Below are 16,269 nucleotides of genomic sequence, written 5' to 3' on the forward strand. Positions count from 1 at the left end.
CACTGTAATGGCAGAAAGTGAAGAGGAACTAAAGAGCCTCTTGATGAAGGTGAAAGAGGAGAGTGAAAAAGTTGGCTTAAAACTCAACATTCAAAAAACTAAGATCATGGCATCTGGTCCCATTACTTCATGGCAAATAGATGGGGAAAAATGGCAACAGTGACAGATTTTATTTTCTTGGGCTCCAAAATCATTTCAGATGGTGACTGAAGCCATGAAATTAAAATATGATTGCTCCTTGGAAGAAAAGCTACGACAAACCTAAACAGCATATTAAAAAGCAGAGATTTCATTTTGCTGACAAAGGTCTGGCTAGTCAAAGCTATGGTTTTTCCAGTAGTCATGCATGGATGTGAGAGGTGGACCATTAGGAAGGCTGAGTGCTGAAGAATCGATGCTTTCAGACTGTGGTTTGAGAAGACTCTTGAGAGTCCCTTGGACAGCAAGGAGATCAAAGCAGTCAATCCTAAAGAAAATCAACCCTGAATATTCATTTGAAGGACTGATGCTGAAGCTGAAGCTCCAATATTTTGGCCACCTGATGGGAAGAGCTGACTCATTGGAAAAAGATTGGGAAAGATCAAAGGGAAAAGGAGGAGGAGGTGGCAGAAGATGTGATGTTTAGGTAGCATCACCGACTCAATGGACAAGAGTTTCAGCAAACTCAGGGAGATAGTGGACGGGAAAGCCTGGTGTGCTGCAGTCCATGGGGTTGCAAAGAGTAAGACACAACTTAGTGACTGAACAACAACAAATAAGCCTTTGATATCTTAATGTGTTCTGTGTTCTTCAACCTGTTAATTTGTTCTTGATCATGTGGGACTTTGGGCAAAACTGAGACCAAGAGAAGCCCATCTTAACATTTTGTCATGTGTGTGTGTTGCTTCTGCATCTTCATCATCACCTCCCAGCTTGTTATATATCCTGCTTATGTATCTTTACCTTTGAAGGATACAAAAAACAAGCAATATGGCATAAAAAGAAGTAGGTAGAATTTAGGAGGGAGTGATGGAAAGAAGAAAAGCAAGTATGAATATATAAAAAAGGAGTGAGGCTAAAAACCAACACAGTTCCCGTCAGTGGACCAAAATTTGGCTCTGAGCTTTCTAGTTAAATGAGGAGGAGCAGCTGGTCTTCAAATGTGAAACAGAAGGAATTTCTTTTGGGTCCAGGTGATCAGTAGATTGTGATGATGAAAGTACTTTTAATATATTTAAATTGGATTTATTTAAAAAACTGGACAATTGTATTTTGTTAATGTCCTCTCTGACCCAGTCTTCCTCCTAAAAGACTCCAACATCAAACTAATTAACATAAAAATTCCCCCAAAGAACCAACTCTGAGGAAAAGACACATAACTATTTCCATCTTCAGTGTAAAGTTGTTGAAATATTCTACCCATGAATATTCCTGCAGAGGCAATTTTAAGAGGGAAGCAAGAGTGGATGGTGGTTTTTTTGGATGGTGCAACATCCATATTATAATTGCACCTGAACCAACAGCTAAGAGGTGAGCGAAGGCCCCAAGTAGGACGAATGGAATTCCCTCCCTGGAATTTGAATCACTTTTTGATTTGACATAGAGACAGAAAACGCTTGGGGCCATTCACTCCGGTGGGGGTGTGCTTGGGTGGGGCTGGAACACAGTTTCAGACTGTGTTCTGTCCAGAACTGACCAGACTGGCTCTGTCCTTTCGGGGTCTGGGACTTTCTTCTGCCTTCCTCTCTCCTGTGATACTGCCTTCCCCCTCCCCCCAACCACCCCTATAGCTTTCTGGTAAAATCTTTCATTGCTGATAGCAGACTCCATTCCTGTTTCTTGCATCCCAAGTATTGTGACACGGTTCTCAATGTGGTTTCAGAGTGTGATCGAGTCAGTGGGATGATCTGAGGTGGCACACAAACAACATTTACATTTTTCAGTTATGTAATTATTTTAATGTATATTGGGGAAAACTATAAACAGCACATCAAGCCCACAGTGTCATGGGTATTATTGCTTAGAACGAGGATACATTTATTTAAGTCAGAAAGTGAGTCATTTTTTAAAAGAAAGCGCGAAGTGATAGTACAGGTGTCTGTGGTTTTGGGAAAAGAAATCTCATGGGTGGGGGAGCTGTTTGTCCTATTTTTGCTGATACAAGTTTCAAGAGTTCCCTCTGTGCCATCAGGGAGGCAGGCTGGAGACAGGAGAGGATGGATGTGGTCGACACTGGAAAGAAGCTTTCAGGGAGACAACGCCAGGACCCTGCAGGAGAGGTGGGGCTGAACCCCTCTGAGACCCCCCACATGATCCGCCCCACTTCCCTTCCTGTCTCATAGTGTCCCCTGACCCCCGCCCCCAGCTCAGGCCTGTCTGGCTTTGCCGGCCAAACAGCTCAGGGCAGCAGCTGTGGCAGGTCTGGGGCTCCTCAGGCCGCCTTGTCCCCAAGAAGAGAATGGATATGGAGGATCACCCCAACTCCGAAGCTTCTCAGCTCAGCCTCAGGTGATGGAGAGGGGATCCCTTTCATGATTGCTGAAGCTTCTCCCATTTGCCAGCCTCTGAGCTCAGGCTCCACGGATACCGCGGATACAGCGGGGATTCCGCCAGCATCTGCAGACTGGCCCCTTTCCGCCCCTCACCGCCGACCCTCCCACACTAAGCTTGAGGATTTCCCAGGGAAGGGGAGGCAAGCGGAGGGGAGGGGAGGGTGAGTTTGCTGCAGCCCGCAGCTGGAACTCTGCTCCACCCGCACCTGCACCTGCGCCCAGTTGGCCGCTCGCCTTCCAGGGCAGCGTGGATGCAAACCCCGCAGTGCTAGCACGGGCATTATTCTCTGTCTGGGTCAGCCGGCAAGTCACAGTGGCTCTATCTTAATTTCATCTTTAAGGACATGGTGAATCACTTTACCTCTAGTTCCTTAGCTGTAAAATTAGTGGGCTGTGCTATCAGAGCTCTGTCCTGGTTATTTACTGCTGTTGACAAACCACCGTGCACCTTAGTGGCCTCCAGGGACCGTTTCCAGTGCTGCGGGCTGACCGGGCTGTGGGCTGCCGGTCTGGCGCATGCGCACTCGTGAGTCCCACTCTCCGGGGCATCAGCCAGGGGCTGGGCTCAGCCGGGACACCTATGACGCTGGCCCGTTTCTCCACCTGAGCTTTCATCCTGGAGTTCTTCTTGCCATGCGGGTCACAGGACTTCAGAGAGGAGGAGACTGGAAACTGCATGACCTCTTAAGGCCTAGGCTCAAAGTGGCACAAGCTGCATTCTCTTGCTCAAAGCAACAAAGAAGGTCAGCCCAGACACAGAGTGGGGAGATGGAGGCCTAGATGGGGGTGTCAAAGTGACTCTGCAAAAAGATGTGGACCCAGGGGATGTGAATCAGGGGACAGGGCGGGCATTATTGTGACAGTCTACCTAAATCTTTAAAATCCGTTTTGGCACAAGCTATGATTCTCAAAACCAATTGCACTTAAAAATATTGGAGGAATAAAAGCATTGCTTTTGCCGGAAGCATAGGTGATTCGGGAAGGCAGTTGCATGGTTCAAATCTCAGCTCCAGTTCTTTCTTAGCTGTGTAACTTCAAGTAACTTACTTTACCTCTCTGTTTCTCAGTTTTCTCATCTAAAAGATGGGGACACTAATAATAACATCAACTTTTATGTAATCATAATCAATGGTTGCCCATTACATGATGTAGATTTATTTCGTTTAATTTTGCTTCTTTCGTTCTTTCGTATAAAGTGTGTGCATGGTAAATCTTTTGGTACTTGTTAGGCTAGAAATATTTTATTTTACTCTAATATTTAACTCAATTTGCCATGGCATAAAATTCTCCAAAAATTTTATTTTTCATTAGACTATGAAATATACTTCATGATTGTCTTTTAGAATCCAGTGTTGCTTAAAAAAGCCTGATTTTTTTCCTTTTTGGTAGTCTGATTTTTTTTTTTTTTTCTGAAAGCTTTTAGAATTTTCTCTCTTTATCTTTGGAGTGAGAAATGTTGGTAAAGTGTCTCCAGGTTTGGGTCTTTGTCCTTAATCTTGTTTGGTGAGAGCTTTCGATGTGAAAATTCACGTCTTTCCGTTGAGTGGATCTTTTATTATTGTTTCTGATTATTTTTTCTCTTCAGTAATGACCAGCACTCCTACTGGAATTACTATCAGACACGCATCAAACTGCATGAATATTGTCCTTCTTTACTTTCCTGTCCTATTTGTTAAATTTGTTTTTCTTTTTATTTTATATACTCTGGGAGATTTTGACTCTACCTCTAAAATCATCAACGTGGTCTTCAGTCTTTCCCAGCATTCCTTCTGTTTTCTGTTTTTTTAATACTGGTGATCATAGATTTAATTAATCTCTCTTCTGTACTGATTGACCATTTCCCACAGCTCTCAATAGTGGATATGAGAGATATGAGTTGGCTTTGCCTATGTGTGGCTTTGTTTTCCAGAAACAAGAGGCTGGTGGTTTCATAATAAGTGGGTGGGGCTCTTTACCAACTGAGCCACGAGGGAAGCCTGGCCATCAGTAGGAGGTACGCATTCTGGGTGAGTGCTTCGCTCTGGCCGGCTGGCCTTGGCTCTGGTTCAGTGGGCACTGCCCATAGCCTTGACCGTCCTCGCCGCTTTCTCTGCCATCCAGTGATTCACCTTGGAACAGCCCTTTGTCTTTGGCACAACTTCTCCAGGGCTCCTTTAGGCAGACCTGCACCCTACACTTCTGTCCACTTTCTGGCACTGCCTTCTCTCCTGCTGTTTTTCCGGCAGTCAAGCCATTTCCCAGGGATTCCGCAAAATTTCTGTCCATCGATGCTGCCTTTCCTGGTAGCTGAGGAAGGGATGGACCCGACCATTGTCCTTGGTCCAACATTAGGAGCCAAAAGGTTAGAAAGTTTTTTATCTCGAGTTGTTTAAAATTCTGCTATTAAATGCCCCCTGCACTGAAACTTTTCCCAGAAAGAATCTATCAAGTTTATCTGTATGCTGAATTTCTAAGGTAGCTAATATGCCTTGCGTCTAAATGCCCAATTATCAGGAAGAAGATGCAGCCTCTGCACATTCTTTGGTTAATTAGATCTGCTATGAAATCATTCATTTGATGTCCACCTAATGAAGCTAATAAAAGCCTCCTTGGAAGCGGGCTGTTCTTCCTACCTTAAATACTGTACCTTCGCTCAGTGACGCTTGCAGCCAGGCTAACAGACTCATTATCTTCCAAATTCTGATTCTATTTTCACGCTCCGTTGATTTCATTAGATACAAAATAAAACCACTACCTATTAAAATTGCATTAGAGTCCTAACTTAAACTGACGAAAGCTTAGAAACTTAGAGCCCGGGCTGTTGTTCAGCCTCCAGTAGATGAAAAATTCCTGCATTTTGCAGACTGAGTGGATTGGGCCTGGCTTGTACTTTATGGCCTGAATAATCAGTGTTTCCCCAGGCTGGGTGGGGAGCCAGCAGTGCAAGCTGCTGATGAAATTACTTGGTTTCTCATCAGTCAATGCTTCAACCATATTTTAATAGCTTGGCGGTTATGTCCTGGTTTCCTGAATCAAATGAGGCAAATGTGAGGATGGGGAGAGAGACAATTTTTACATGGCCAACACGGTGCCTTCAGAAAAGATTACCAGTAGAGATATTTCCACTGTTGATGCTTTGGGGCCTCTCAGGTGGCTCAGTGGTAAGGAATCCGCCTGCCAACATAGGAGACGCAATAGACACAGGTTTGATCTCTGGGTTGGATCCCCTGGAGAAGGAAATGGCAACTCACTCCAATATTCTTGCTTGAGAAATCCCATGGACAGAGGAGCCTGGCAGGTACAATCCATGGGGTCACAAAGAGTCGCAGTTTGGTAGATTGGTTTTACTTCTACATCATGTCATCAATGTTACTTTCCCCAGAAATTTAAAAAACAAAAATTAACCAAAACCAGCTTGGATTCTTACAAAAAAAATTGAAATGGAAGGTTAAACGGCCGCAACTTCCCAATGGGTAACCTGACTGTATTGGGGAGAGAGGTAGTGTGGGCATCTGAGTGAGCTTTGAAAGCATGCAGCTAGCTGGTGGTTGCACAGGGGAAAGGTGTTGGCTGAGAAAAGAACTCTGTCCCTGGCTCAAATTCGGGTGAGCCTGTGACCTTCAGTCAGTTACTCTGTGGACTTTAGCTTCCTCATATGTAAAATGGGGCTGTTGCACCATATTATACTATTACCCTCATCAGATGACTCAGTGTGTGCATATGTAGGTATGTGCACACATCCATGTGTCTTTGTGCATTTAATTTTTAAAAGCTGCCCTTGGACTTCCCTGGTGGTCCAGTGGTTAGGATTCCACACTTCCAGTGCAGGGTGCATGGGTTCGATCCCTGGTTGGGGAACTAAGATCCCACATGCCATAAGATGCACCCCCCCAAAAAAAAGCTGCTTTCCCCAAAATTGCCCTTGCTCAAATTGAGGAACTGTTCTAACCCATCCTTCCTGTGGCTGCTAGGCAATGTCCTCTTTGGGCCCTACATGAGGAATCTTTTTCTGGTCATCTTGAAGACTCTTTGCAGTACTGCCAGCCTCTAAATCAATATTTGGGAGGATGGGTGGCTCCTGATCACAGGTATCGGAAGAGGGAAAACTCTGCCCCTCCCCTCCCTTCTTCCTACATTTCCTCCTCCTCATTTCCATTTGGACTCTCCCAGCTGATTCCTAAAGTTGGGACTTAAAGGCAAAGACTAAAGAGGTGACAGGATACTATCCTTGATGTACTTGCTGAGATCCTAGTAGGCACACAGCAGCTCTCAGGGTGCCATGATGTTTTGATGAAAACTGCCATGCAGTTGAGGAATACGATACAAAAACAATAAAGAAAAACTGATGACAAAGCCACTGTTTATAGACCACTTGTTATGTACGAGGTGCTGGATAAAATACTTGTATACACTGACTCCTTACAACTCAGTGAACATTATTATCCCATCTTACAGGTGAGAACACAGAGACTCAAAGAAGTCAGGCAATTTTCCCAAGGCCTCAGAGTGCCCTAAGTGACTGATCAAAGATTGGAGGCAAGCAGAGCTCCTTGCCACCTGGCCAAGGAGGAATCACGGAGCAGACTGGTTTTCACACTGTGGGTTGTAAACGATTTATGGGTCATGAAAAGTATTCAGAGGTTAAGGACAGTATTAAAAAGTAGAATAGACTAGAAAATATCAGAGTACCGCTTATGTTTTATGAGTGGTGTACTTGTGCACATGAGTGGGTGTGGGGGTGTGTGTGTGTACAAGGTTGTAAGGTAAAATTGGTTTCCAACTGTGCCTTATGATTTAAAAAAAATGCTTGTAAAGCTCTGGCTTGGATAAGTTAATGAATGAGATGGAGTGAAAAGGGCTAAGTATAGGAAAGTCTAGGTTTTTCCATCCAGAAATTGACCATTAATTAGTTTTGTCATTTCAAACACTCATTACAACTCTTTATCTCCTTTTCTTATGGTTCTTTCTGGCTCTGACATTCTATGATCTTTTGAGAAGCACAGACAATTAACTTGTGTCCTAGCAGTTCAGAGCATGGCAGGTCACTGGGCCCTGAGGAGCTGTTGTGTGTGTGTGTGTGGCTGCCTGAGCAGAGAGGAGGAGGAGGCTGACTTTCCTGGGCAAGGGGCCCAGTGGGGCCAGGGCTTGGAAGTGGGCTCCGGGAGCACGTGAGTGCAGGGGTGAGAATGCAGTGCTGGAACGAGGAGGTTGGGAGAAATCTTGGGAGTGGGGAGCGAATGAAATCTGTGGCACAGAACAGATTGATGAAAGAACATTTACTAGGACTTTCCTGGTCGCCTAGTGGTTAAGACACTGCACTTCCACTGCAGGAGGCCTGGGTTTGACCCCTGGTTGGGGAGGTAAGATCCCGTGTGCCACAAGGCCAAAAAATAGAAGGGAAAAAAAAAAAAAAAATGCATTTAATGCTGAGATTGCAAATTTCTCAGAAGCTAGGCCGGTACCATAAAGCAATGCACCAGCTGGGGGCTCTGGTGAGCTGTCCATCACTGCACGGCCCCCTGAGGGGACAGCCACCCCTCGGCTGGCTCTGGAAGATTATTTTAGGAGAATACAGTCCAGGCTCTCTAGAGCTTCCGATTTTTCAACAGAAATCTGAATTTTTATGTGAAATCTCCTGATTTGCAGATAGATAGCTGTATTAGTTATGGTAGGAAGGTAATGTTGGTGTAACAAACACATTTTGCAACATGGTGGATTTAAGAAGATGGACATTTATTTCTCCGAGGTGAGGGCCCAGGCTGGTGGACTGGGAGGTTGGGGGCCAACTGAGCTCCGTGTGGTCATTCAGGGACCAAGGCTCCCTCCCTCTTATTCTGCCATCCCCTAGGGGATTGTCTTCACCTGCACGAGCAAAGCTGAGTCACCAGCCTGTCTGTGGTCAGCTGCGGTGTTTCTGCCTCTGATCACTCTCATTTTCTGCCTTCCTCACTCCTTTCTTTCTCTTTCCCTCTCTCCCATCTTTTCTTCCTTCCTTCTTTCCTTTTTTTTTCTTGTCTACTTTCTTTTCTTCTCCTTTTCTGTTATCTTACAAAATATACTACATGTAAGAAAGGCACATAAAATATACGTTATAATGAATACTGATACAGGTAAACACGTCTGCACCACCATCTAAGTTAAGAAATGTATTTAGTCTTTTGTTTAGCCATGTGGCATGTAGGATGTCAATTGCTCAACCAAGGATTGAACCTGAGCCCCCTGCAGTGGAAATGTGGAGTCTTAACCACTGGACGGCCAGGGAAATCCCTAAGTTGAGAGATGTAATACCATGAGTTCCCTGAAAGCACCCCCACATGCTTCCTCAATCAATATTTGCTTTCTCCTCCACAGAGGAGAGGTAACTACTGCTGACTTTTGTGGAAAGCATATTCTTGATTTAAGTGATATAATTTTGTCATATATATGTCATATATACATATATATTGAACATAGTGTATAATTTTGCTTGTTCATGAATTTCATAAGAATGAGATAATAGTGTATCTTGCTTGTTTTTCACTGAACAATGTAAGATTCATATTTTTGCTTATACTCTAGTTCATTTCTTTTCATTTTATATTCTATTGTTTGACTGTATAATTTGTTGATCTATTTTGATGATTTGGATTTTATACTACACTTGATCTTAGCCAAAAGGCCGAGAAGCGATGATTTGGATTTTATAAACAACACTGTTTTGAAGATTTTCGTCTATCTCCTGGAAAAATGCCCAGGTCCACAGATTCTCTTGCAAATATGCCCTTTGAGTAGAACCGCTGGGTTATAGGGATGAAATTTTTCAAGTTGACTAGATAATGTCAGACTCTTTTTTCCAAAATAGCAATAGCTTATGATTCCCACCAGCAGTAAATGAGAGTTCCCGTCCTCACCGACAGTTGGCACTGCCAGATTTTTTATGTTTTTAACAATTTGGTGGTATGTAGTAATACACATTGTGGTCTTTAATCACATCTCCTTGATTACTAATAAGATTGAACATCTTTTTGTGTACATAGGCAATTTCAGTTTATTCCTTTGTGAAGAGCCTATTCAAATCTTTTGCAGTTTTTCTCTATTAGGTTACCTGTCTTTTTCTTACCAAGCTGTGGGAGTTCTTTGTGTAACATGGAGTGAAGTCCTCTGAAACTTACATGCATTGCAGTACCTTCTCTCCATGATTTGTATTTCCATTTCCTTTATGCTGTTTTCTGATGAACAGAAGCTCTTATTTTTAGTGTAGCTAAATACATTTTTTTTTTTATGGTTAGTGCTTTTGTATGTTTAAAATGTTTTTCTCTACTGAGATCATTAAGCTATTCTTCTCCATTGTCTTCTAAAAGCATTAGTGTTTTACCTTTTACATTGAGGTTTGTAATTTAGTCAGGATTGAGCCTTATGTATAGTATGAGATAGGTGTCCAATGTCCTCTTTTCCATATGGGCATTTAATTGTCCAAGCATCATTTATTGACAGGTTGTTTCTGTTCTACCCTTTTGTGTTAGCAGCTTTGTCACAGCACAGATCCATATGTGCATGAGTCTGTGATGGAACTACCTGGTCTATCTTCCAGTCCATGGCCTATTTTACCCTGCATCAATATCACACTGTCTTCCTAATAAGAGATTTGTACTAAGTCTTGATAACTACATAGCAAGTCTTCCTGGGGCTTCCCAGGTGGCACTAGTGGTAAAGAACCCACCTGCCAATGCTGGAGAGACATAAGGGATCCAGGTTTGATCCCTGGGTTGGGAAGATCCTCTGGAAGAGGGCATGATAACCCACTCCAGTATTCTTGCCTGGAGAATCCCATGGACAGTGGAGCCCAGTGGGCTGCAGTCCAGAGCGTCGAAGAGTCAGACACAACTGAGCATGCACGCAAATCTTCCTACTTGTTCTTCTTCGAGCTTTGATTGGCTTTTCTTGGCTCTCTTCATTATATATCCACTGTGAATGAAACAAATCAGTAAACAAAGGATGCTCCAGCCATCAAGCCACTACAGCCTCCCTGATGGTGAACCTTGAGGGAACTCAGGATGGTGACAAATAGGCTGCCCACTGCCAAGCCCTCAGCCACTGAAACCACCCCTTACGGTTCATCCCCCTAGGTGATTCAGGATGAGAAAGCACACGATACCAGCCCCAGACAGCTAAGGTGTATATTAAAGAAATTATTTCAATGATCCCAGACTCTTGTATCTTCCCATATGCAGGCTAGTGCTAAATTTGTTAACTTGAGATATCTGATTTTATCTAAATAACAGTAATTTTTTTATGTTCAGACTACCTGGTCTTTCATTGCAAAATGCCCTATCTTGACTCCTCCCTTACCTCTCAGGCAGTCTCTCAGACTTGTCTGAGAAGCTGTGTCCTGGGTTTAAGTCCTCAGTTTTTGTCTGCCAAATAAAACACTAATTCTCAGCTTTTAGGTTGTGCTTTTTTCAGTTGACACCATCACATTTTATACTAAGTGGCTATGCTGATCCGAATAACTGAGTTTGTCGTTAGTGGAAGCAGTACCTTCTGAGTAGAACATTTTTTAAGGATTTGGATATGTCACCCCATATGGCACTCTGAAAAACGTGATATCAATGTGCAACCCCAAAGTGGGTCAGAACAAGATTTAGCATGGAAAAGGGCTATTTATATTGTTTGTTATTTAATTTAGATGGTGATATCATGTTGACTTCATGCTTCTAGTAGCTGCTCAAAAATATGTGCTGAATATATGAGTCTTTTGCATGAATAAAATTGCCAAGTGTAATGGCAAGCAGAATGTGTTTTCTCTTCTCCCTGTAATTGCATGCGTGGTACCCATGTGGCTCTGATGTTTGAACATAATTGATTATATACTATTCTGAAAAGAGGCCTAGATATGCTTAAAAACAAACTGAGTATTTTTAAAAGCACTTTTAAAACTCTAAATCTTAACAACGAAAGCAAATTGTATATATAGTTCACAGAAACGTTTCAAAGGAATTATCAGATTTTGGGTGCATGGAATTTGCTAGCATCTTTTGCAATGCTCATGAGCCTGGAATGGAAATATTTGCTGTTACGTTAATAAGGCAATAGCATGAAGAAGCTGTTCAGTGAGCTGTAGCCAGGGCTGCAGGTTGAGTGAAACTGCTTTGACCTGCACAGGTATAAACACAAACCCTCAGCAACACAGAAGCTAGAGACTGGAGGCTTAATATGACACATGCAATCCTAAACCAAAACCTGAACCAAAAAACCAACCAGTGGCTCCAATAATCTGTGTGGTTCATGACTTAACATAAATGAATGGGGTGATCTGCCATTCAAGATGGAAGGTGTAATAAACAAACAAAAAACCCCACTTCGGCCTCCATTAATGAACATTCTGGCCCTAACAAAATCACATGCAAATCAAGTGCTGTCTACTTGAATTGTGTAATTGGAACTCACCACACAGGGGAAGGAATTCATGGGGTAGAATTTGTATTGTACCAGGAAGATCCTGAACGGAACCGCTAAAGGTTAATGGAGCAGTTAAGTGAAGGAAAGTTACAAAATCAATTTTACAGCCAAGATGTTTGTACATTTCCTCATACATTCACTCAACAAATATCTGTTCAGTACCTCCATATGCAAAACACTTGTGCTAAGTCCTAAGGCAGTTTTAAAGACGTGCATGATGGTATAAAATGTTCAGACTGATTTCTTAAGTGGCAATCTGTCTAGTTTTGAATTGTTACATTTCCCATGAAATACAGTTCTTGTCTTTGAGAAACTTTCCATTTCTGGTGCAGTGTTTCTTTCTTTTTTTTTTTTTTTTGGTGCAATGTTTCTTAAAGACTAGGAACCCTAGCATTCATGGCATGTCATATTGTTTGCAGGAAAATGAGGAATAATTTTCAATTTTAGTCTGCAGCTGGTCTGTCTTTAATATCTGCTAAAATTCCCCTCCTCTTAAAAACAAAACAAAAAAGTAAAATAAACAAAGAGAACATGTCTAAACCTTTTACAGGCTATAATCTAACTAGAATGTAACAACTTCCTTTTTTGGTTACATTTATATTTGGTTACTTTTCATTTGTAAAAAAATGATAATGGTTTTCCATTGTGGTAGTGATAATAAAATTTCTACTTAAATACATATAGGTTAGCTCTGAACAGTGATTCAGATAAAAAAATATTAAGTAAACAATAAAGCAGGTGGTATCTGGACATGACAAGAAGGAATGAAAGTAGAAGGTGAGTGAATGAGGTTTGGGAAATTGCCCAAAAAGAGCAGTAAGACTTGCACATATATCTTTGATCAGCTAACTCAGTGGTTCAAACATGAGCCACAGACAGAAAGAGCTCTGGGCTATGGCTATGCTTCTTCCTGTAGTAATCATAGAGATCTCCCTGGAAGAGCCTTTCCTGCCTGTCTATCTGTGGATGGAGCATTGGAGCCAAGAGCCTTGAAAAATGGGGAAATGACTATGAAAGCCCAAGAGTCAAGGTGTGTACTGCAGTTGACAGCGCCACCCCCACCCCCCCCATTTAAGTGCATCAGAATCAGATGGAGGGTTTTCCAGGACCCTGCCCTTGGAGATAATGACTGTGTGAGTTGGAGAAGGGGAGTGTCTAAGCCTTACTTTGCGCAGGTACCTGGACCATTTGAGAGAGCCTGTAATCTAGAGACTACACACAGAGCTGGAGGTCAGAACCCTGTGAGCATGGAATCAGCATCCCTCTTGCAGTCATAGACTTACCACACTACTGGGCTGCTTCCCCTCTCCTTGTCTCCACTGCAATCCCAGCTAAGGTCAGGTTCAACACATGTATGTATCCTTCACGTGGCCCATGAGGCTTACATGCATATTTGCTACCAGTTCAGTGGTGTTTTTGTGGGAGAGATTGAGAGGAGACTGCTTGGATGTGAGAAGATGGAGAGAGAACTTTTCTCAGTTCTCTGTTCATGCTTTCTATATAAACCTCATGCAGAGCTAGGCATCCTTGGAGGACACCATGAAATAAGGATGCTAAAATTCTACTGGACCTAGCTATTCATGGGCGAAATTAGTGCCTCATCTCCAGTCTTCTTGAAATGTCTATCCTTCTCTGGTGGGAGGTTTTAGGGACAAGCACCTGTAAATTGCTTTGAAAGTGAACCATGATTATGCAAACAAATGGCATTATTTACCTTCTACTGACAGCAAGAATCCATGATGTGGAGAGTCTGGTAGGTAAATAAAGACTTTTTGAATCGGGAGGAACCATGGGATTAGACTAAATGTGAGCCCCCAAAGCACACAGTGCATATTCAGCACTTTGACTTGAACTAGCAGATGGATAATAATCTGTTAGGGGACAGTCTGAGTGGGTTATTTAAAGGGATGTAAAAGATTGCTGACCCAGGCTGGGACTGTGGGCAAGCTGTGGGCACATCTGCAGCTATTGAGCACGTATTTCTAGGGGTTTCCAGCAGAATGTAAGTAAACAATTGCCTGCCTGAGTGAGATGGGAGTTTCATAAGAGCCATAAACACCCAAGTTGATGGCCAACAGAGTTGGCCAAATCCAGCTGTGTGCAGAAACAATGCCTTTCAGCCAAAACATACCAAATGGCACTATCTCTCTTGGGTTCTTCTTCAACACAGCACAGCATATAGAAGGGCGAAACTTGAAAGATGGGTACCCAAGTGCTCTGATGTGGTGACTCTGGCAAAAATGCTGCAAATTGGGTGAGTTAATGATGTGCTGTGGCTTTCACTCATTGTGGACCACATTCAACAGGTCAGGGATCCACAAGCTGCCGGAGCAGCACCATGCATGTTAATTGAGAAGAATTAACTTTCACCGGAGGGAGAGGGCTTCCTTCTGCCATCAGTGACCATTATTCCCACTTTGTTGGCACTGCCATTCTGTCTAGTGCAACGTCGTGTACTGTGATGCTATCTGTCAAATCTTCATTCTCTGAGTATAGAATCCAGGTGGTGGCAATGGCTGAACGTTGCTTCTCTGTAATGACTATGAAGCAGTGACCTCCAGCCTCCTATGCTCTGAGCAGAGGAGATTTGGCGGGGGAAAGAAGCAAAACATCCATCATTAAAGTGATAATGGAAAAATAAATCTGGATGAACCCAGATGTTAGTCATAAAAATCAAAACTCATAGTACGATAAATTCCTAATTTCTTATGTTGTACTGAAATTTCATCGAGGCAATTAGATCCTGAAATAAATGACAAATGGGGCATTGGCTGGAGACGAAGAGAATGATATATTTTTGTTTGAAGACTAGGAATTTAGACATTTATTGGATTGGAATTTGACCTGTGGCATTAAAATGTAGATTGTCTCCCAAAACTGTAAGTGGAGCATGGATTTGCAGAAGAAACTTTTCTGCATAATAAGTTGTGTCCTAACAATGAAATCTTGCATAAAAATAGACAGCTAACAAGGTGAAGGGAACAGAACAGCTCAACAAATCAACAAAAGTTTGTGCTCTTGAAATGGATGTGGCAGAAACCGAGTTTTAGCTGAAAGGTTGCTCCTTTGAAGTAAATAAAACCACATGTTATGTCGTGACTGAGAAAGAAATCTGTCGGAGGACAAGGATATATCATCTGAAAACTAATGAGATGTTACATTCTGAGACAAAATTGCATCCAACTTTTCAGCATGGCAAGATCTGAGCCAGAGTAAAAGAGTTGACATAAAACTTTGGGAATTCAGAACTCAAATGCTGCCATAGAAGTTGGAGGTGGGTGGAAGACCAACTGTAGACTGAGGAGATGCAAGATGAAACTGTCTAGGTTGAGACCTACATTTTTTCAATTTTTTTCCCCAGTTGGATTTTCTATCTTGTGACTGCACAAACAATATATGCATGAAATTCTACATTCCTCTTCATTCACCCGACACACCACAGAAATTACACAGTTAAGCGCAGAGGTCACCTGTGGAAAATCGCTGTTTCTGCATAACAGCTTGTAAGTTACAAGAGATAACATTGCTCAGAATGGAATTTGCTTTTGTGCGTGGTGATAAGTACCACGAGACTCAGGATGTGTCCAGAACACTGATCTTTCTTCAGAAAACACTGAGGTCACGATGTGCTGCTACTAAGGGTGTTAGTCACTCAGTCGTGTCTGATTCTTTGCGACCCCATGGACTATAGCCTGCCAGGCTCCTCTGTCCATGGAATTCTCCAGGCAAGAATGCTGGAGTGGTAGCCATTCCCTTCTCCAGAGGAACCTTTCCTATCCAGGGATCGAACCTGGGTCTCCACATCGCAGGCAGGTTCTTTACCATCTGAACCACCAGGGAAGCCCTAAGTGTGGCCATAATATCTTTCTCTTCCTAGGTAATGCCAGCAAAGCAGCTATTCATGGCTTTGGTCAACACGGAAGTTGAGAGTGATGGACAAGTTCTAGGAATTTGTATTATTTTTCTTATTTTTGTGCCAAGAACAGGCCTTCCTGTGGTTGTGAATGGTTGTATTCTTCACAAAGGCTCTGCTCACTGCTTGTACACCCTGGCCTGGGGCTGTACCTGGACTGTGGGGAGGAAGTCATTTCTTATTAATATGTTCCTAGCAACTGATCCAGAAGGAACTTATCCTAGCCACCTGATAATCTTATGTAATGGAAAAGGAAGTGAAACACCAGTCCATCCACCTTCACAACCCTAAGTTCCTTATTTAGGTGTTTATGCCCATTAACACCAGAATGGCTGCTGGGTGTTCCAAACTCTCATGTGCAGATCGGTCACTCTTCGATCTTGTTAAAATGCAGATTCTGATGGGAGC

At 42.8% G+C, this 16,269-nt stretch overlaps 1 pseudogene; it reads right to left on the reverse strand.

Annotated features, from left to right (window-relative positions):
• Nucleotides 1–9,106: 9,106 nt before the first annotated feature.
• On the reverse strand, nt 9,107–9,180 carry LOC122676295 (annotated as a pseudogene).
• Between the last annotated feature and the right edge of the window lie 7,089 nt (nt 9,181–16,269).

Source organism: Cervus elaphus, chromosome 19 (genome assembly GCF_910594005.1).
Source record: "Cervus elaphus chromosome 19, mCerEla1.1, whole genome shotgun sequence".
Taxonomy (NCBI): Eukaryota; Metazoa; Chordata; class Mammalia; order Artiodactyla; family Cervidae; genus Cervus; species Cervus elaphus.